Source organism: Syzygium oleosum, unplaced genomic scaffold (assembly GCF_021117445.2).
Source record: "Syzygium oleosum isolate NSW1041296 unplaced genomic scaffold, Sole_v2.1 Sole_v2.45, whole genome shotgun sequence".
NCBI lineage: Eukaryota > Viridiplantae > Streptophyta > Magnoliopsida > Myrtales > Myrtaceae > Syzygium > Syzygium oleosum.
The window spans coordinates 552,363-576,380 of record NW_026607529.1 but is presented as its reverse complement, the minus strand read 5'-3'; the positions used below and the strand labels follow the sequence as shown (position 1 = coordinate 576,380).

The window sequence follows — 24,018 nt, the reverse complement described above, 5'->3', positions numbered from 1 at the left end:
TTTCAAGGGAACTCATTTCCTTTCTGTTCTTGGAATGTTTTGAAGCTCTTTCAGTGTGATATATCTGCAGAAACGCTCTTCCCTCATCAATCGAAATCTCGTGTTTCTGTATTTAAAATTAACAACATGGCATTCGAAATGACGCGCAGTTTTCAGAGGGCGAACGAGGACAAGCAGCGTGGAGATGGCAAAATTAATTTTTGCGAAATTCCACAACCTGTAAAAAGTTGCTTCGTATGTAAGAATTTTCTTGAAGTTTCCGATTTGTCAATAACTACAGTAAACCCTAATATCCAGCTGCAGACTATCACATTAACACAGCGACTAGCCTCAACTTGGTTCATGGATATTCGACATGCACTGGAAAAAACAAAGCTTCGCTGATTCTGTTGATTCATAATCTCTTTCCTGTATTTACACTGCCTTTCTTTTGTTCTTTGTCGACGTATTTGCTATGTGATTCAATTCAATAAGTCGTAGCTGACTCGTGACATTCCTTGATCTCCACCTTCTTGTTCCTTCTTCAAATCCGCAGGTGGCAGGAAGCAATCCATGGACAACCCACATATGTTGAAGTCCACCTCCTCGATCCTCCAAGTCTCCTCGATCTTCCGCTTGTGAATTTGAGCAGCTCCGTACCTAAACATGGTCACCGAAGTCTTCCCGCCATGAGCAATGTCAATCCCGTCGATGTATCTGTAATCCTCGATCGTCCACTCCATGGTGGTCTCCCAAAAAACACTGTCGTTCCCTCTTATCGACTTCATCCTCACTAACTACGTGTCCTCGAAGTGGACCAAGAGTCCTGTCCTCTGGCTGAAGTAGCCCCACACCTTGTGGTGGGAAAGCTCGGTGTTTGGCGAGCTCTGCGCTTTGAGGATATTTTGGTTTGCCTCAATCTTTAGCACAAAGCAGTCTTCGCCGTTGATTGTATTCTCTCCGATGCATAACGCATCCAGGAATAAATTTGGCCGTCGATCTTGGGTCCAAGCCCTAATCATACATAATGAAATTTAGTGAATGTAATCCCCCAACTCCAATAAATTCGTCATTGACGATGACAATTGTTGAGTATTTTCGATTTTCCGACATTTGATTTGAAGTTCTTTCCCTGGAAAATCTGATCCTTTCTGGTCCTGCAGAAAGGATCTTCAATCATTCCTGGTTTCGAAAATGACTTCTTCCTGCTTTATTTCTATGAGAACGCTCATATCTCACAAATCTAGTTATTCTTACCAACATTTCGAACCGTGAGACTACCTAAGCCCGACACACATTCACCGAGCATACCGATTTCTTAAGCCGAAAACTTGAGAGTAATCTGAGCGATCGAATTCCAACAAAGGATACCTGAAAGAAGCGGCGAAGGGGTCTCAGAGGACCGCGATTGGCATGGCAAGGCTGAGAGGAAGACTGGTTCCAAGCGACTTTGCCATCGCTCCCCGCACTCACCTTGAGTCCCGAGACCACCAGCTCGAGGTACCAGAGATCGGGGTTCTTCTGCCACAGCACGAACCTGCCGACCTCGCTGCTCCCAGTGGCATGTACGCTGCCATCGCCCTGCCGCATCTCAGATGCTGCCATCTTCACCTGCCCCACCGCGTACATGCTGTACACAGCATTCAGCGCCCCTTGCCCTCCTGTGGCCGCCACGTATTGCTGAACTATGTACTGCGCGGTCGAGGCTTCCTGTTTATCATCATGTGACAGAGAGACTAACTTTAATTTCAATCTCAAAACAGTGGGAAAGTACAGATGAGAAAACATCAAACAATTACATTTGTAAGCCACGAATACTCTTTTATCATGAAAAAACTTCTTCTCAAGGGGCAAAAACGAAAGAAAAGAACATGACAATTTGCAAACAAATCGAACATGATTTCCTTAAACCAGTCAACACAAGATCTTCTTTTGGCGCACAAAGTTTTGCAGCGACCGAAGTCGAACGAAGAGCAAAATATTGCTTTCCAAACACAACAACGAATTTATCATCTGAGAGAGAACTAAGAATTCTTTCTTCTTCTTGTTTTTGGCGGGAAAGTTAGTTATGATAGGAGGTTAGGAGCAGGCTTACAATGGAGCAACCCTTGAGGGGTCAGGTCAGAGCCTGATCCGACTGGACCTGGAAAGGAATGAGAGGTGACCCGACGAGCTTGAGCAGGGCCATGAACTCATTCCTCGACCCGGACGACAGATGCTGCGGCGGCGGTGATTTTGACAACGAAGAAGACGAAGCGTACAAACCAGAGGAGGAGGAGGAGGAGGAGGAGGACTTGTTGTAATAAATGACGGTGGAGGAGGACGAGGACTGGGCCTTCATCAGAGAGCGGAGGTTCTGCCACCTCAGCACGGCATTGCTACCCATGCTGGTGAACATCTCCTCTGGGATGGGCACCTCCAGGACGGTGTCGAGCCCGTCCTCCCTGTCGAAGTTGGGGCACAGCTTCCTCATCGACAGAGACGACCAAGACGACTTCGTCGTCTCGTACATTTACTATCTATTTATCTATAAACTTTTCACTCGAAGGATTTCTTCTTTTTTTCTTTATTTTTTACCCTCCAACGAGAGAAGAAGAAGAGGAGGAGGAGGAGAGAGGAAAGTTTCTTTTCCCCTCTCTGAGATGCAATGTACAAGTTTTTTTGGGATTGTTTTGGTTTTGGTTTTGGTTTGGAAGTTGTAAGGGAGGAGAGAGAGAGAGAGAGAGAGAGAGTGTGTGTTGCATTGCATTGCATTCTTTGTAGTTGACGTGCAGGCACGAATTCAGGGCTAAGTTTGGTTGGTTTTATTTTTGGGCAGTCAACGAGCTGGTGGTGGTCAAGAGTTTATCTACAACTCACAACCGATTCAAGTCCTGGTCATTAAAGAAGACAAACACCGTGGATTTCAAATTCCATTTCCATTTCTGTACCAGATTATCTCATGATGATTGGGTCCAGATCAAGGCAGCTGACCCTATTATTATACTCTTGGTAAGACGGGCAACGAAGATCAAAATGAACATCTTTGGTTGGTCACATGCATCGAACGAGATAGGGACATATGTAGCATCCACCCTCTATACGTCGTACACAGCTATTGGCCTGTCTGGTTTGTCTCCCGATTGGTGCAATCAAATTCTTCAATGAATAGTCGAAACAAATGTTGCATGTCGATTAGTAGAAAATAATATGACAGGTTGTGACGAAAGAAAGTCCGAAGACAAAACTGGAAAAGGAGGGAGGGAGGGGATGGGTGATCCCACGATCACGGGGAGAGAGAGAGAGAGAGAGAGAGTTGATGGCCTCACGATTGGTTGGGAAGAGCCGCCGACCCTTGCTGCTCAACTGACTGCGACCTCACCACTAACAGTGATGCAAGACAGCGGTATTGAGAAAATTCTAGATTCATAAAAAGGGAGCAGATAACAAGAAAAGGAAGAAAGTTTTAGACAGAAGAATGCAGAGAGATGCAGAGAACTTAAATGAGAGCAAGACTCAATTTCAATGTATCCAATCATCAAAAACACTAATTTTAGTAAGTAACAGCTTTCTAAATAGACCAGAGATAAGAGAGGAATTCTCTAACAAGATAGGATATAAATAAATAGAATCCTCAACCACTTTGAGAACTGGACTAGGCAATTAAAGCTCGTACGCATCAGTACCAACCCATGAGTCCCACAGTAAGGTCTAGTCGCGACCTAGACAAAATACGCCTAACCATACTACATTGATTCTCTCCTCCCTCAGCATCATCAAGACCTTCATGGCATCTGCATCTTCAACTTCTGGATCAGCAGAAGTTGCCTCGTGTTCTTCCTCTTTGCCTTCCATGTCCTCTTGCCTTTCCATATTCAAAGTCTTATGAGGACATCTGGATGCAATACGCCCTTTAACTTGACAGTCGAAGCATTTGAATTAGAACCATTAGGATGAACATTAGAGGACACACGGTGGCTATCCTTAGGAGCACTAGATTGAGTATTCCCTATGGTCTGTAGAAGGAAACAGACCTGGACTGTAGTGAATTGCTGCTTAGGGAAGTTTGATGCCTATTGGATGCAGTCCTGTACTCATACTCTAAGGCCAACCCGTCAGCAAGCTTCCTCCAAAGTAATAGGTGAATGTAGCTCGATTTCATGCTTAACGTCAGCGTGGAGACCATACATTGTCCTAGTCAGAGTAGCCTTAGGTTCCTCTCGCAAATTACGATTCATCACCGATCCATCGAACTTGTTCATGTAATCAGCAAAACCAAGAGACAATTGTTTAAGATTCCGAGCTCATTCCATCAACTCTCTTCTAATAGGGAACTTTTGTTTGATTTTCAGCCTGAGTAGTTATGGTTTCCTCACCTATCCACTCTAAGGTTCATTCGAATGGACTGCCAATAACGCTTAGCGGAGCCTGCAAGTTTCAACTTTGCAATACGAATCGTACAACTCTTGGACATATGATACTGCTCAAAGAAATCATTAGATCAGCTTACCCAGTCGAGGAGTGTATGAGGTTCGGCTCTACTGTCAAAACTGCCCACTTCAATCTTATCCATTTTCGTGATAACCCCATCAAGATCTGGCTTGTACCTTGGTCTCTCCCTGACCGACTGCTCGCGGTCCTCTCCTATCCCTTTGTCCGTCAAATACTAAACGCGTTAGATTCCTACCTTGAGGACTCTCTTGTCTAAGGAACTCATCTACGTAACCCTCGTGCCAACTCTCATCAACTCCCAAGATTAACTTCACGTTCATTCCTAGTTCCAGGTTCACAAGGAAGGACATTCTACGGACTTCCTAACAACAGCACTCCTGTTATCTAGAAAGGTAGTAAAGCCTAGAAGGAAGACGCAAAATTCCTGGATCCCGAATTGGTTCAATGGTGAACAGAAAAGGAACGGGTCGTTTGTGACCCACACGCTGCTTGAAAGGTGTCACGAGTATCTCTGGCAAGGCAGCGACGATGGCAACTAGGCCAGCTGAACGGCCGCGATGGTGCGAGACCAGCAGAAGACGTGCTGCAGCGTGATCTGACAGTGTCGATTCAAGAATCGAGTCACTAACTCGGACAGGACAAACACAGTAGTTACCAAGTTAGTGTTGTCTGCGTGCGTTGTTCATAACCACTTAATCTCGGCCACTCAATCACGTGATACCCAGAACTTCTAAATGAATGAGCTCAGGAACATCCGGTGCAAAACTATTGTAGGCCAGCGGCCACTACACAACACCCGGAAAAACAGGACCGAAGTGCACAGTTAGGAAAAACTTCAGGATGTTGTTTCACGTTCTTCATTTGTTTGAGCAGCATTTGGAGATTGCTCAAACAATTAATTGATCTGCAATTTCTCATCATGAGATCATCATTTCACAGCAATTTCTCGGAGTGTATCCAACAGGGCTCACAATAAATATGGGATAATTACACATGATTTCTGAATTTTAAACCAATATGCAATGTTGTCTCTGAATTTTTAATTTGTTCGATGTGATCTTTGAACTTTAGCTCGATGTGCAATGTCAGTCCTGAACTTATAATTTATTTAATGTAGTCCCTAAACTTTTGGTACATGTTCAATCTTGTTCTTGAACTCCAAAGTTGGGAAATTGTCCAAAGATAACTAAATTTATTGTACTTAAACCAATTTAGCCCTAAACCTTTCAATTGTAGCTTTAAGCCTTTTGACAATTTGCCAATTTAGACTCCATTCATTTCACGTAAAACAATTTTCAGGAAAACTTTTTTCGGATTTTCTGGCATTCGGTTCATGGAAAATAAACTAGTCAAGAAAAACATTTTCCACCAATTTGGAAAACACATTCAAAAGTGAGGAAAATGTTTCCCGCTTTTCAGAAAGCAGAAAACATTGTCCATATCTTCTTTCACCAAACACATTTTACTTTTATTTTTTTATTTTTTAATTTAATTTAATTTTTTCCTCTTCTTTCTTTTCGTTTTCTTCTTCCTCGACCGCACCTGTGGCCGGTCACTAGGCATCACTGTGGCTAGCGATCAGTAGAGGAAGAAAGAAAAGGAAAAAAAAAAGAGAAAAGAAGAAAAGAAAGGAAATATTAAAAATTATTTAAAAAATTCAAAACTTAAAAATAAAAATAATTTAAAATTTAAAATGTTTAAATCATTAAAAGGAGTGCAATGAGGATTATCCATACCGAATGATGATAAATATTTTCCAGTTCATTTTCCTAGAAAATGATTTCCTATAAAATATTTTTCAGAATCGTCACATTTTTCACAAAACGAACATAACCTTAGTCTTAAACCTTTTAAGAATTTGTTAATGTAGTAGTCCTTCCGGCCAAATATCCAAATAATAGGCTTATGACTAAATTGGCAAATCTTCAAAATGCATAAGACTAAATTGACACAAAGGAAGGTTTATGACTCAACTAGCAAATCGTCAAAAGGTTTAAGACTAAATTGGTATAATTGAAATATTTAAGACTGAATTGGCTGTCATACAGTAGGTTTAAAACTTTTTGAACAATTATCCCAGCCAAAGTTCATAAATTATTTATGTCATTTTCTTCGATAAATAAAGAGGAAGGCGAAAGGTGAGGATAGCGGTGCTTGAAGTAGACATTTCTTGTTGAACTACAATTCTTGCTGTTAGTGTTTCCTTGTTGAATATTTCAACTAAATTACAAAAACAAATTATTAGGACTAGATTAGCGGATCATACACATAATTTTTTTTTATGAATTTTCTAATTTTTTTATGAATTTTCTAATTTTTTTAAGATTTTCTAAATTTTCTATTTTTTTATGATTTTCTGAATTTTTAGAATTTTTCAAAATTTTTATTTTCCTACTTGGAAATGAACCAATCCGAATCGGTTCGAACCGATCCAACCAAGTCAGACCGCCTTGGCCGGCGCCGATCAATGCTTCGACGAGCACGGTGCCAAAACGGCATCGTTTTAGTCCTTCTTCATTTGGGCATTTCTTCAAGCAATTGGTGGGCATGAACTTAGGTTTTGTCATTTCGGGACTGCCACTTTGGCCGCCGTTCCGGTAGCTTTCCGGCCACATTCAGACCAACCTAACGGATCCAAATCCTTCACCAAATGACCCTCTACACATGCATACCAATTTTGTTGCCATTTTACACTCCTAAGTCATTTATTTTGGCAAAAGGACACTATAAGTGCCATAACTTGTGTACGGAGATCACTTTGGTGCCATAACTTTTTTTCGGATCACTTTGGTGCCAAGTCGGAGGAAAAACGATCACTTAAGTGTCATAAGTTTTTTTTGGATCACTTCAGTGCTAAAATTTTTGAAAAACGATCACTTAAGTGCTAAAATTTTTTAAAAACGATCATTTAAGTGCTAAAATTTTTGAAAAACGATCACTTAAGTGCCAATCTCCGGCGAGCCACGTCAGCTTCAGAAATTAATAAAAAAAATGCCACGTCAGATTTCCGGCGAAAAATTGTGTACGGCACCGGAGTTGGCACTTAAGTGATCGTTTTTCAAAAATTTTAGCACTTAAGTGATTGTTTTTCAAAAATTTTAGCACTAAAGTGATCCAAAAAAAACTTATGGCACCAAAGTGAGCGCCGTACACAAGTTATGGCACTTGTAGTGTTCTTTTGCCCATTTATTTTCAAGCTCAAACTTCCTTACTTGACATGAGTTTCTGGTTTTTCAGTTTTAACCTTGTCGGGGTATCCACTTCAACCTAATCTCCGATGACCTTCTGGCAATATTCCGACCATTACATTCGATCAAAAATCTTCACTGAATGTCCCTTTACACATATAGGCCTATTAGATAACCATTTTACGTCTCTAAGCCATTGATTTTCGGAATTAAACTTCCCTACTTATCACTAAAAATCATCACATAACCTGACATGTCTAACATTCAAATCATCAGATCCAGAGCGTCCTAACCGTTTCTAGCGATCAAACATAAATCAAGGAGTAAGAAAAACTGACTAGGATCGGCCAATGACCATGGATCACACTCCGGTAAGGTTTTTGGAGCTCCGGCGAAGGTTTGTTAATGGCCGACTCAATGTGATTTTCATTTCACCGATCCAAAATGCAACAAACAACAAACCACTTGATCAAAAACATGAAAAAATGTTCAATGAGCAATTTGGAACAAAGAGGTTTTAGAAATCGCACACGAATCGATTCGGTCACTCTTTATCGAACATGTAACGTGTGACTACGAAACAATTTTACCTTCGTCAATGGAGGCCAAAATGGAAATTCCGAGACAAAAGGAAGCTACGAGATGGTTCATCGTCACTCCCCCTTCAAGCTGGTGGTGCTCGTATCGTCAGGAAGGTCTCCGGTTAGCCGGAAAATCTTTGGTTTCAGGCCCTCACAGTCAGCCGGTTCGACGGAAATGGAAAGGGGAGGTCACGGCCGATTCACGATTCGCCGGTGCTCCGTCATCTAGGGCTGCGGACGCTCGAGAGGGGACCTCTGACCCTCTCTCTAGTTTTCTCTTTGGTTTCGCTCGATTTCTCTCTCTCTCTCTCTCTCTCTCTTGGGCATTCGGTCGAGCATCGGTTGTCTTTGTTAACCAATTTTTTCCAGATTTTTATCACTTCGTTTGGGGCGGTTTATCACTCCTAACCGACTTAGAATTGGTTAGGAATGATAAGGATGGACAGCTGGAGATTATTCAGGTGTACATTCTGTTTAAAACATGTGAAAAATGCATATTTAAGGCGGCAAAATGCGGGGCTCGAACCATATTTTTTTATTTCCAAGCGAGCTGCTCAGTTGGCTGGGTGAAGAAGAAGACTACCCGGGTCAGATCGGGCCGGGTCGATTCGGCCGACCCGGAAGATCCGGGTTGGTCCAAATTTACAAATTAAGCCCCATTTTGTCCCAATTTTTCAATTATAACCCCAAATTTCTAATTCTTAACACATTTTACCCTAGAATATGGGTTCAAATTGAATTTTTACCTTAATTAGGTCAAAATAATCCCAAAAATTAAATTCGGATCAATTGGGTTTTGTTCAATTCAATGTCCAAATGACCTAATTAAGAAAAATTGAAGCCAAAATTGAATTACCCATGACTTATTAACCCTAGGGAAGGTATGGGTCTTGCTCGAAAATATCAAATTGTATAAGATTCCCAATTTGGGTCTTAAAATCCCTAATTTTCAATTAATTTTTGGGGCTTTTCAATTATTTTGTTAAATTGTGAAATTGGACCAAAAAATATGCAATTCAATGTCACAGAATCAATTATTGTGAAGACACTATGGCCTAAAAATGACTAAAAATGATTCAATTGAATTTGTGGCTCAATTAGGGTATGAAATTACCCAATTTTGGGAAAAACATATCCCCAACTGAAATTTTATAAAATTAAAACTTCAGTGATGAAATTGGAATTAAAATAAGACTAATGGATGTTTTTATGGAATTTTTTAATTCCATTTGGTATTTTTCTTGATTTCTCACTCATTTTGGCCCAAAAAAAATTAAGGAAAAATTCACGAAAATTCTAAAAAAAATTATTTTTGGTTTAGAAATAGGTTCCTAATGCTAATTTTGGGAGTTTTAGGGAATTTTAAAAAATGAGCCAAAAATCAGGTATTAACACTATTTATCAAAATCATGTCTCCGTCACTTAATGGCTCGTATATAGTGTCTCCAAAAAGAAGTTCTTTCATGTGACTGACATGCACGAGACACCCTTTTCTCCAAACAAGCATGCCACCCTTTTCAAATCGAATCTTGATGTTTGATAAAATAACTTCTTTTTGGAGACATTATATACAGGCCATTAAGTGACGAAGACATGGTTTTGATAAATAGGCCGCCATCTATACATCAGCACTCTCTTCTCGCATTATCTGCCAAGGTTCTACCCATAGCCTCAGCTATTTCTATAATTCCACTATGTTGTTTCCCTCTTTGGTTTTTACCTTGTATAACGCACCAACTAAAAATCATATGTCAACAAGAATGACGATTTAGCCTAATTTCCTTGCGTTGTGCATGTCGTGCACATTTCGTGCACCTTCCGTGCATATGTAAGTCTCTCCAATGAAGACATCGCAGCAAGAAACAACCTTAGCCACGTGGCTCGATCGTCAATGCCATAAGAAAACTCTTTGAGTTGATTGCCAATGGCTATCTATCAAAACCATGTATCTATCACTTAATGGCCTATATATAGTGTCTCCAAAAAGAAGTTCTTTCATGTGACTGACACGCACGAGACGCCCTTTTCTTCGAACAAGCATGCCACCCTTTTCAAACCGAATCTTGATGTTGTTCGATCAAGTTTCAGCTTGAAAAGAGGATGTGAGAGTTGAGCTAAATGAGTTCGTTGGTGTGGATAGGCAGTTGTATGGTCAGGATAGTCTAATTACTGCTCACTTGATATTGGAGGATAGTGTTAGCTTAAACCATTTCAATATCCAACAACTTAAAATGTTGTGCCCTAATGAGTTGCTTCCTCCGGCAATTTGTGAATGTACCTTCAGTCGAAGGTGGAATATGGACTGGAGAGCAATTATTCCAAATGCTCTTGCCAATAGGATTTGAGTGGTTTTCGTCTTCAAATGACATTGGAATTAGCAATGGGGAAATTGTCTTCTAAGTTCAAGATGCCAATGACAATTTCTTTCAGAGAGTCTTATTACTTTTAGTCAGAGTAGGGTTCTCAACTGATGGGTTTTAGCGTTTGATTATCAGATTTGTATCTTGCATCTAATTCATTCTCACGGGAAAAAAATAATTGAGGAAATCTGTTGTGGTTTGCAAGAAGCAGATGAAAGATGCAATATCAAACAATTTATGGTGGATTCTTCACGGGATTTCTTGGCTGGAAATGGTGAAAAAAATTAGTGCTATGGCCTTCGATTTAGAACGCTTGTGTTATGAGAAGCAGAAATTAGCTACCCTTGGTCAGGCATTAACTAGTTTTTCAAGAAATACAAAGTTTGGCCTACAAGTATGCTAGCAAAGACAATTCCATGATCTCTATGTTAAGGGTAATCTGCTAAAGATATACCCCATCAACTTTCTAGTGCTTCTTATAATAATCATAACGAAAAGAATATACACCTACCAACTCATTTAGCTCAACTCTCACATCCTCTGATTGTAGAATATATCCATGAATATAGCGTGCACGAATGTGCACGGAAGGTGCATGGAACTCGTGCGACATGCACAACACAAGAGAGGGGAACAACATATAGCGGAATTATGGAAAGAGCTTAGGCTATTTATCAAAACCATGTTAATTTTTGGTATTTTTATTCTCAAACTTAATACCATAATCCTGCAATAATGTTCAAACAGGCCTCTATATTCAGCATCATTGTCGGCTCAAACATATTTCAACTTGTTCCCCATTTCTCTTTCCATGTTGACATGAAATTGTTTGAAAGTAGTAAGCACCTGGTCTTCAGATTTCAAAGTAAGAGCCCCCATTTTTCTAGAGTGTTAATGTCTGATTTTTGGTTCATTTTTCAATTTGACATAAAAATCACAAAATTAGGAATATGAACCTTGGCCATGCTTAGGAACCTATTTCTAAACAAAAAATAAATTTTCTTTAATTTTTCCATAATTTCTTTTGATAAATTTAGGAAGAAAATCAAGAAAAATAGCAAATGGAATTCAAAAATTCCAAAAAAATAATCATTAGTCATATTTTAATTCCAATTTTATCCCTGACAGGTAAATTTTACAAAAATTCAATTGGGGATATGTTTTCCCTAAATTTGGGCAATTTCATATCCTAATTGAATCAAAAATCTAATTAAACCATTTCTAGTCATTCTTGGGCTATAGTGTCTTCACAACAATTGATTCTTGGACCTTTAATTGCACATTTGTTAGTCAAATTTAACAATTTGATGAAAATATCAAAAAGCCCCAAAATTGATTAAAAATTAGGGATTTTAAGACCAAAATTGGGGATTGCATTCAAATTGAAATTTTCAATCAAGACCCATACCTTCCCTAGGGTTAATTGAACATGGGTAATTCAATTTTTGCCTCAATTTTTCCTAATTAGGTCATTTAGACACTTAATTGAACAAAAACTTAAGTGAACAGAATTTGAATTTGGGGATTTTTGGCCTAATTAGTGTGAAAATTCAAATTGAACCCATATTCTAGGGTAACATGTGTCAAGGAATCAGAATTTGGGGTTAGGTTGACACCTAATTTTGCCCATCTCGTTAAATCAACGCTTAAATGGTAAAGTGGCCAAATTAGTGCAAAAGAGAGATAGATAAATATATATTTATATATAATAAAATATATCAGACCGGTTCAACTTGGCCCATCAGCCCTAGCCCCGATCTTTTTCTTTTAATGCTCAATTGGGCCCAGCCCTTTTTGTTTATTTCTGGGCGTTTCCCCGCCGGCCCTTTTTTTTTAAGCCCACCTTCGGACCATCCCGCCTACCCTTTTATTTTCAGCCCAATCTCTCTCGTACAGCCAGCTGCATTGTCTTTTCTGTTTTTTTCGGCCCAGCCCTCTTTTTCTTTCGCTCTTCCTCACGCTCGCGATAAAGACAAACAGGGAGGGGACCACAGTGAGGCGAGCTTACATAGCATAACGGGAATGTCGCGTTGCAGGGAGGAGGTCGCGTGCGTCGAAGGGCAGATGTCAGACGGCAGGCCGTGGTCCCAAAGCGAGAGAGGCGCCGTTTCGGGAAAAAAGGAAGAGGAGAGAGCTTGAGAAACTGAGGGTTTTGGGGGGCTTCCAGTAAACCAAAGAGGGGGGGACTGAGGAAGAGAGAACAGAGAGTGAGAGTAGAGACATCGAGAGAGATCCTAAGGGGAATCGGAGAAGACGAAGCTTCGGTTGTTCGTCGGAGGACCGCCCCAATCGCCGTCGAGCCCCCTCCGCTGTGCACTAAGAACCCGCGAACACCCGAGTTAGCTGTTCTCTCATTCTTGGCAATCGGAGCTCCTCTCGACCGAGCTGAGCTTCGTTGCAAGAAGATTAGGGATCATCGGGAGCATTTTTACGCGCCGGAGACACTAGCCCGACTGATCTGGAACTCGACGACCGAACGAGGTACTTACTTGCTCTGTTCTTTCCCCTGTATCTCGGTAGTCTCACGTACCAAGTTCACTAGGTGGTGTCGTGACCCAATCGTGTGATACCGAAGTTGGATCGTAGTGTATAATGATGACTTGGGTCTGTGAGTACCATGTTTAGGCCAAGAATCACGTCGAAATCAGATTCGGACCTTGCATCCTTAGTCGCATGCTAACTGTTCGTCGAAATGCTTGAATGAGATATTAAAAGTTTTGAGCACCGAGTTTGGGTCTGAAAGTTTCGAACGTTTTCGTGTAAACTGAGATGAATTTGTCGTCATACACGATCGTTTAGAGTTGTATACATCATGTTTAAAGCTAGAAATCGCATTGAATCTCACCCAAGAACGTGTGTCTCAGCTTGCATACCGCATGTTTGACGAAATGTCCAAATAGAAGTCCGAATGGGTTTTTGTGGAATCGGTGCTTGGAACTCGGTTTTTATGCCTTTTTGTTCTTATTCTCGTTGAATCAACACTGACTCTATGATTTCTTTCGATTTCGTGGCATGAAAATCGTTTTCCCCAGCATCCATGGATGAACGCCCCTTTCATAGGAGATCCATCCCCCTCGCCGGAGTTGCTCGCGATTAAAGGCCACTCCAGTCCGTTACCAGTGCTTGCGGCCCGAGCCGACAACCGGGGGTAGCATCTCGGCGCGGCCTCAGTTGGAAGCGTGAAGCCTCGGGCGTGAAGGGGCCTTTGGTGATGGAAACAAGCTCTCGGTTGAAGTTGGTGTTCTGAGCTTCATGTATTAGTTTCTGGGCAATGGGAAGAAGTCATCCAAAGGTGTAAAAAGAAAAATTAAAAAAAAGAAGAAAAAGAAACAAAAGAAAAAAAAAAGAAAAAGGGGGAAAAAGAGAAATAAAAAAAAATCAGAAAAGAAAGGTATAAAAAGAGGTTCCGGGCAGGTTTGAGAATCGGGTCAGATAGCCGGGTCGGATCGGGTTAGGGGATCCGGTCCGAAATCTTTATTTTGTTAATAAAAAAATTCAAAAAATAAAAAATATTAAAAATTCCAAAATTTTTTGAAAATGTTTAAAAATTCCAAAAAATATTAAAAAGTCTGAAAAAATTTAAAAAATTTAAAAATTCAGAAAATTCCAAAAAAAAAATTAATTACAAAATTGATAAAAATTTAGAAAAATTCCAAAAAAATCAGAAAATTAGGAAATGTTCAGAAATCAGTTTTGGGCTTAATTTCACTAGATTTTAGTTTAAAAACTCAAAAAAAAAATGAAAAATGAGAAAAACCCTCTAAAAAATTTCTAAAAATTGGATAAGCCATTAGGGCTTTACTTTAGGGCTTTTGATTTTATTTTCTTTTTAGAGACGATGCTAGGTCGTCGGTTGTTTATTTTCTTCATGATTATCTGGTTGTGCACTTTTAATACATTGATTGTTATTTTCTATTTTTAGAACGGTTAGGTGGTATCTTAGCTTTTTCGATAGGCTGCTCGGTACTTTAGTTTGCATAAATTCAAATTTAGGTATCGAAAGGGCACTAGTTAGATCGCTAGTGTAATCAAGTCCCCGAATTTTAGAATCTCTGGTTTTTGCACGTATCGAGACGATACTCTCGCGTCTCGATCAGGGTTTCTAGCCGACCCTTAATCATGGCTAGTGTCGACTCCAATCGAATGCGTAAATTAAAAAAATTCTCATCGCACGAGGTATGAGGCTTGGGAGTGCCTCAGTGTTTGGATTAATGAACCATTTGGTTTGTCTTTCAAGCGAATCAATCGTTGTTCACATCCGTCGATAAATACCTCTTGGTCTAATCCAATCGGGACGGGGGTAGGTCGCGACAGGTTAGAATTGCAAAATTGGGTCAAATAGAGGTTTAATTTTCCATTTTGATCAACTCGAGTCAGTCGGGTCGCGTCGGGTTCCGACCCGACTCGGGACTTCATCCCCCCTTCACCCAACTAGGTTGCAGATCTGGAAAGGGAAAAGAAATCTTGCTCGACCCGCTTCTTCCCCGGCTCATTCCCATTATTCTAGCACGTATTGAAGACGGTTAGACAGCTGGAGGTGTCCAGCTGTCCGACTCTAACTACCCTAACGGATTTGGGAGGCAATTGGAGCCTAAAACCACCCCAGCGAGTGCTCAAAACTGGCGGGGAAAGCAAGTTCCCTAGAAGGGAACCTACTCGACGAAAATCCAGAGAGAAAGAGAGAGAAGGAAGGGAGAAAAAAATTGAGAGAATGTGAAAGTGAAAGAATGGAGGTGCCCTGATCGAGTGCTCGGCGCCGCCGTGACTAGAGGAGCGCTGTTGTCACCTAATTTTTGGCTCATTTTTTTCAAATTTTCAAAAATTTCAAAATTAGGACTAGGAATCTTGGCCAAGCCTAGAAACCTATTTCTAAACCAAAAAATAATTTTTTAGCATTTTTCGTTAATTTCTTTTAGTCAAAATAAGTGAGAAAATCAAGAAAAATAGCAAATGGAATCAGAAAATTTCATAAAAATAGTCATTAGTCTTATTTTAAATCCAATTTCATGAATACATCATCAATTTTGAAAAATCTCAATCGGGTATATGTTTTTCCCAAAATTGGGCAAAATTAAACCAAAATTGAACCAAAAATGCAATTAAATTTTTTCTAGTCATTTTTAAGTCATAGTGTCTTCACAATAAATGATTCTGGGACCTTGAATTGCATAATGGTTGGTCCAATTGCATAATTTGACATAAAAATCAAAAATCCCCAAAATTCAATTGAAAATTAAAAAATTTTGAACCCAAATTGGGAATCGTGCCCAATATGAAATTGTCAAAGCATGAGGCCATTATTTCTAGGGTTAATCAGTTGTGGATAATTCAATTTTGACATCAATTTTGCCTAATCAGGTCATTAGGACATCAAATTGAAAAAAACCCTATTAACCTGAATACAAAAATAAGAAAATCTTGGACTCAATTATAATAAAAATTGAGGAAAATTATATATTTGGGTTCGCAATATGATAAGGAATTCAATTTTGGGGTTAAATTTGGAAAATTGGGTTAAAATCGGGTCGAATTTGTGAATTTAGACCAACTCGGGTCTGTCGGGTCGATCGGGTCAACCCGACCCGACCCGGGTCGATCACCTTCTTCACCCGGTTTGCCCAAAACACACTAAACCCAGAAAAACCATTTTAAGCCCGCGACTTCACCGATCATTTCCAGCTATTTTGGCACGTGAAAATCGATTAGGCCAGTTGGAAAATCTCCAGCTGGCACCAGTGAACCGTTCTAACCGATCGGTAATTGCTTCTAACCGAATTTGGGCGAGAATTTTTTATGAACAAAAACGGGAAAAAACTGAACAGTGCGTGGAGAACCTGTTCGATGAAATTACTGAGAGAGAGAGAGAGAGCGAACCAGATAACACAAAGGAGAGAGAAAGAGAGCAAGAGATGTGTTGAGGATCCAAGGATCGAGTGATCGGCATCTTCTTAGGCGAGAAAGTGCCGGCAAATTGGCTCCGATTGAGGTCTTCCACATCTGGTGAACCTGTGTCGAAGCTGATCATCTAGGACTGAAAACGAGTCTCGGCCGGCGCGTCCAGAGCTTTTACGGCAAAGCTGAGGCCATTTACTAGAAGCCGGAGTATCCAAAAAGAACTCTACGGCTACCGATAAGCGCAACAACTTTGTTTGATCTCTCGACGAAGCAAGTAAAAATCTATCACAGTCATGGGCCGATTGCTCATGGGATCGTTTAAATGCAATACCGATCACCAAGATGGAATAATATTCCATTACTTTAGGCCGATTGCCTATTGGAATGGAATCCCTTGTCCATTAAGGTGATGACCTTGAGCCTTTAGTATATCCTACCCTTTTAGGCGTCAAAACTTCACTGGTTGCATTTGCTTGTCTTTGTGGTTGGTATACCTAAAACCAAACCAAAATATCATGGTAAGCAAGTATCGTTCAATTCCATTCTTTTACAATTATACATGTTAGTTGGCACATTCTTAAAAAATGCCTAAATGACATTCAATGCTTGGTCTAAATGCCCTTTCATTTTAGAATGCATGATTAAGGTATCATACTCCATTTTACCATTCTTTCGTTTTTAGATGAAGTGTATAGATCCATGGCGGATTTCTCATGTAATTCAAATGTTTACTTGTTTATTTCCATATATTCGAAGTTGTAAACCATAGTTTAGGACTTTATGGTCTAAATGGAGTATGACAGAATGGGCATTTACATCACACATTGAATTTGTCCATAATCTCAACTATATGCTCTTTTAAGATTTGAATGGACTTAAAATGACATTTGCATTACTTTCGAGGCATGCAAGTGTACTTTACCTCTTTTTTACCTCAAAAGGACATACGATTGAAATGGAGGCATTAAAATTGATTTGCAATCCATGGTGATTAATGACAAATCTTTTTGCATGATTAGGCTCAATGGGGAAACTAGATATCCAAGTAATTCTCATTCCTAGGAAAGAACTTGTTGCTTGGTGAAAAGGCATGTCCAAGGACAACCAAACTTATGTCCAAGAAAAGCTTGGATACCTTCTCGAGCTTATGCATGTGGAACATCAAGTCAGCTTAGTCTAAGCTTTGGCACATTTTTGGGAAGTTTCCACCGCTACATTCCATCTTAGAGAACATGAATTGGTAACAACATTAGAAGAATATCAAGCTGCCATTGGAATTAATTCTAAACCTAGAGTCATAGAACCACCCGTTGGACTTAATCCTGTGAGCCTTTTAGCCGAATTCCTTAACCTCAAAACTTCCAAAATAGAAAAGCTAATCAAATCAAATATGGGTAGATTTCCATTATCCTTCATAGTAGACAACTTTTCAAAACTTCCTAAGGAAATGGGAAACACTTCAGCCCGGGTATTTATTCTAGCTTTCTTCGATTTTATTCTATTTCCCGTGTCCAGAACGGGATTAGACCCTTTAGTGGCTGTGATCGTAAGACAAGCATGTCTTAAATGGGACTTCTCTAATATGCTTCTTGCCCAAACCATCATCTCCTTAAATACATACCAAAATCATGGAAAGGGTATCTTTCAAGCTTCTACTGGTCTTTTGTCATTATGGTTCATCTCACACATTTGACCATGGTGTCGTTTTATGAACATTCGCGAAATTTGTTCGACGATAAATCCAATTGAACGATATCTTCGTATCCAAAGCAAATTACCCAAACAATCTTTCTTAGATTGGGCCAATTTCATGAGAGCCTTAACTCCTGATCAAATCCAATGGCGGATCAATTAGCCAAAGATTAGCAAGGCGAAGATCATGAGCCGAGAGGAAAATGCGGTACCATTGCTTGGTTTGAGTGGAGGAGCAGCTTATTGCCCTCTAAGGGTTATTAGACAATTTGGGATACTTCAGCAAGTACTACCGGTATGGAATTCCGAAGAGTTCGCCTTTGACATCCCAAGTGGAATTATATTCGAAGAGAAGAAGAATGTTCTTCACGCCAAAATTCACAAGATCATCTTATCTTTGGATAACCCACTCGAACAAATAATCGAGTGGCCAAAAAGCTTGAAAGAAGACATGAAGATTTGCATGGCCTCTAAAGAATACATTAAATGGATAGAAAATAAGCGTCCAATTGATATCGAGCCATATGTCCCGTTGAGCGTGGTACCAGACCCTGTAGATGAGTATGTCCCGGAATACATTGGTCCAAGCATGCCTGGAGTGGAACCCTACATCCCTGAAGAGGTCGTGATCGATGTGGAAGAATGGGAGTCTCGAGCCAAGGAATGAGAAGAATACCAAAAAGCGGAAGCTATCTTAACTAGCAAAAAGCCTAGGATTGGATGATTTAGATTCCCATTTGAGTTTAAAATCATGATGTCAAACAATTTCAAATTTTATATGCAATGATGGATTGATCATTTTCTAAACATGCATAGATAATTTCAGAACATGATTTCAAAACATAAAGGAATCACCATGGATTGCAATTCTTTGAATTGTATGATTCCTTGAGAAAGACATTGATGAAGGATTTTATACAAAGCTAAGGCTTGTATGAAATTTCTTATCCTTGATAATCTCATGAAACCATACAATTAAAAGAATATAGGGTTTCATGATCATTTTACTATGTTGATATCGGGTCTTTTTTGGTGAATCAGGTTGTTTAGCAATGGAAGGTAAAAGACCTCGGACTCGCCTACAAGTTAGAATGGCAGAAGAAGAAACCCATGCTCAACTAGTTGAAGTCGAGCATCAAATGACCCAAATGGTTGCAATGATGGCGGAAATGAAGTCTTTTATTCTCGCATCTCGAGGATCTTATCCCACTACTCCAAATGTGGGAGCTTCAAACGCTACCAAAACACCGATTGAAGATCCAAACAGAAGCAAAGAACCGATTCAAGAAAATCCTCCAAAGACTACACCTGAGGTAGTGAATTTGGAAGAGGATGATCAAATAAAAAAGGCATCCAAAACAAAGGATGAAGAAGAGGCCAAGAGATTGGCCAAAATTGAAGAATGCTTAGCTATCGCGTCGCGTTTTTTGGGGGTTTTATCGGGATTTGCGTGATAAGGAGGTATTTCCGTATAAGGGTCTCTCCCAAACCATACCTCACGTGACAGTGGAAGGTGATTGTCTAAATTTGTGATTTTTGGAGTCGTCACTAGTCATTATTGGTAGGTAGACTAGAAACCTAATCGAGGTACGGGAGAAATACCACGATTCTACGAACCAGAGATTCTGAGCACGGGAAGTTGGTTATGTTATTGATCCCAAATTGAGATCCCTAACGCCCTTTCGGTACCTAAAAACGATATGATGTCTAATGTGTCATGCGAATTTCCGAGGCTTACTCACTAATCCTATCCGTTTTAATCACAGGAAAGACCAAACAAGTATTAAATGCACAATCAAAATCAATCAAGTCAATCAATCGTAAGTGGTCTCTAAAACGAAAATCAATAAAAATAATCCAAACCTTAATGAAGCTCTAATAGTTTGTTCATTTCATAATTTACACATTTTTAGGGTTTTAGGATTTTTTAGGGGTTATAACCCTTGAATTTGGGATTTTCTAAAAATGCTACTTGGGCACTTTCGAAAATTCAAATTTCACTTTTTGTGGTTGGCCATGATGATTTTGAATCATTCTGTGGATTTTTCAAAATTTTTGATTTTTGATTTTTTTTTCGAAAAATTTTTTAAACCGAGAATTGATTTTTTATGGTTTTCTAAAAATTTTTATGAATTTTCCAAATTTTCAATTTTTATTGATTTTCTAATTTTTTAAAATTTTTTTTATTTTTATTTTCGAAATTTTCGGAATTTTTATGAATTTTCTGAAATTTTTGGATTTTTATGAAAAAATTCTAATTTTTATGATTTTTAATTTTTTAATTTTTGTGATTTTTTATTATTTTTTAAGAAAAATTTTTAAATTTACCCGCCAGGGAATTGAACCGGACCGGACCGGTTCAGACCGGTTCGGCCTAGACCAAACCGGCCGGCACCTGAGCCGGCACCGGTCTTCTTCTCCGGCAGGCACGGCACGGCAAAACGGCGTCGTTCTGACCCAAGTTCATTGGGGCATTTTCCTGAGCACCTAGTGTGCATGATTATGAAACTAGAGTGTTCAAGGCCGCAACTTTGGATCGAGATCCAGCGACCTTCCGGTGGTGTTCTGGAGCCAATTTTTGGTTACGTGTAAACCTCATACTACCAGCTTTCAACCTAGCCTAGTCGGAACGCCGCCGGACCTCCTCCGGCCAGCGAAAACCGAGCTCAAAAATGCTAACCTAAACTGGATTCTAAACTAGTTTAAGAAACCTATGAACTAGCATTCAATCCGCCCTAGTCGTCTAAGTCGCTCAGAACAATCATCAAATCATCATACAAGGTAAAGGAAAGCCTACTTGAACGGCCATTGGCCACGGTGGTGCTTCGTCGAGGGTGTCCGAACTCTGGTGAGGAGGTTCAAGGTACGGCTAACTCGGTTTTTGATGATTTCACAACCAAAAATGCAATCAAACAACATAACTATGATCAGAAACGAGTTTTGAACATCTAAGAACACAAAATCACAATAATAGCGAGGCCGAATCAAATCAAGTTTTCTGGAAAACTCGTAAGAACCGAGGTACGAACAATTTTTACCTTCTTCGGAAGTGGATCAAACGAAGCCTTCGAGTTGAACGATCGACTTGAACCTCTTCCTTGACACTTCGGCTTTGCAACGGTGGCCTTGGATTCGCCGGAGGTGCTCTGGATGCGCTAACCGAGGCGATTTTCATACATTCGCGGTAGGTTTCGTTCGGTTCAAGCCGTGAGGGGAGGATCACGGCCTCTTCACGATTCGCCGGCACTCCGCCATATATGGCGGCGCCGGACACTCGTGAGGGGATTCTCGATCCTCTCTCTCTCTAGATTTGCCTCTCGTTCTCGCTCTTTCTCTCTCTTTTCCCTCTTGGTAATTTCGTTGAACACCTTCCTTTCCCGTTTTTTTTTGTTTTTGTTGATCGGTTTTTTCCCGCCCAAAGTCCGTTCTACCGACTTCCGATTGGTTAGGGTTGTTAACTGGTGCCAGCTGGATATTTTCCAGCTGGCAAAATTGATTAAAACGTGGTAAATTGATCGGGAATGATCGGTGAAGTCGCGGGCACGAGTTGTTTTTCTGGGTTTAATGTGCATTCTGGCAAATCGGGTGAAGAAGACAAGTTACCCGGGTCGAGTCGGGTCGACCCAGCAAGCCCCGTTTTGATTAAAAACTCAAATTGGACTCAATTTCAATCGATATTTTCAAATAAACCCCAAAATTGAATTCCCCATCATATTCTGGACCCAAATATATAAAATTTTCCCAATTTTTATTATAATTGAGCCCAAGATTTTCTCATTTTTGTACTCGGGTTAATAGGGTTTTGTTTAATTTGATGTCCTAATGACCTGATTAGGCAAAATTAATGCCAAAATTGAATTACCCACACCTGATTAACCCTAGAAATGATGATCTCACATTTCGACAATTTCATATTGGGCATGATTCTCAATTTGGGTTCAAAATTCTTAATTTTCAATCAAATTTTGGGGATTTTTGATATTTATGTCAAATTGTGCAATTGGACTGACCATTATGCAATTCAAGGTCCCAGAATCCATTGTTGTGAAGATACTACAACTTAAAAATGACTAGAAAAAATTTAATTGCATTTTTTGTCCAATTTGAGTTTAATTTTGCCCAATTTCGGGAAAACATATACCCGATTGAGATTTTTCAAAATTGACAATGTATTTATGAAATTGAATTTAAAATAAAACTAATGACTATTTTTATGGAATTTTCTGATTCCATTTGCTATTTTTGTTGATTTTCTCGCATATTTTGACTAAAAGAAATTAAGGAAAAATGCAGAAAAATGCTTAAAAATTAATTTTTGGTCTAGAAATAGGTTTCTAGGCTTGGCCAAGATTCTTAGACCTAATTTTGAATTTTTTGAAAATATGAAAAAAAATGAGCTAAAAATTAGGTGTTAACAGCTGCCCCTCTTTGAGATTGAGCTCGTTAGAGGTTGATCTCAAAGACAAGGTGACACCTGAATTTTTAGTCGACTCACTAAACAAGATAAGATGGAAATTTCACAACAACCGATTAGGGTTCTTGCTTTTGAAATTCGTGATCTAATCTAATAGTTCTCTTTTTAGAACACATTTTGAAAGGTTCTTAATGATTGAGGGAGAGAAACTTACCTGTTTGTGAGAGTTTCTTTGTTGCTCATCCAAGGGCATGAATTGATGGTGGTGATGATTATGATGATTATTCTGATTTCGTGATTTAAGGACGAACTCACAAACCATGAACGCCCGAGGCTCTTCGCCTGAGGACTTGAATTTGCCTAGTGGTTCCTCACCAGTAGGACTTTGGATTTGCCTAGGGGCTCATTGCCTATTGGACTTTGAATTTGCCTAGGGGCTCCTCGCCTGTAGGACTTTGGATTTGCCTAGGGGCTCCTCGCCTGTAGGACTTTGGATTTGCCTAGGGGCTCCTCGCCTGTAGGACTTTGAATTTGCCTAGGGGCTCCTTGCCTATAGAACTTTGAATTTGACTAAGGGCTCCTCGCCTGTATAACTTTGAATTTGCCTAGGGCTCCTCGCCTGTAGGACTTTGAATTTGCCTAAGGGCTCCTTGCCTATAGGACTTTGGATTTTGGAGACTTGACATGTAGTTCCTCACCCGTAGGATTTTGGAAATTGCCTAAAGGCTCCTTGCCAATAGGACTTGGATTTTGAAGACTTGCCATGTAATTCCTCACCCGTAGGATTTTGGAAATTGCCTGAAGGCTCCTTGCCAATAGGACTTGGATTTTGAAGACTTGCCATGTAGTTCCTCACCCGTAAGATTTTGGAAATTGCCTAAAGGCTCCTTGCCAATAGGACTTGGATTTTGCCTAGTGGTTCCTCACCAGTAGGACCTTGGGAAGACTTTAAACAATGAATGCCTTAACCGTGAGTTTTGTGATTTTGAGGTTTCACTAACCTTTGTATACTTTTTTAGTTGACCAAAAACTATTTTGGAAACTAGTTTTGAAATTGATCAAAACTATTTGAAATGTGGTTTTTTCTTTAGCTTACCACAAACTGTTTGAAAATTTGGTTTTAAGTTGACCAAAAAAACTTTTGAAACCTGATTTTGAAATATGCACTCTTTGTATTAAATGCATTTCAGGCAATCGAATTTCCTTTTCAAGGAATTGAACAAAATGCTTGCAAACTTTCAAGAAATGCTTGAAATAATTGTTTGGAATACCTTCATTAGAAAGGATTTGTTTCAATGTATGAATTTGGTCTTTTCTTCATTCAATTGAAAGGGGACTGATATGATATCCCTCAATTTTATCTCTCTTAACCAATCCTTAGGTGTGTGAAGATATTCGCAATGTATACAATCCAATTGATCCGATAAGGTCTTTCAAAAGGTTGTGATGTTGGCTTGGTCAATGGTTATTCAAAGGAT

The 24,018-nt window shown here is 39.6% G+C and overlaps 1 pseudogene; it reads right to left on the bottom strand.

The window, feature by feature from the left end:
* Window positions 1-361: 361 nt before the first annotated feature.
* On the bottom strand, window positions 362-2,491 carry LOC115686438 (uncharacterized; annotated as a pseudogene).
* Window positions 2,492-24,018: the final 21,527 nt, after the last annotated feature.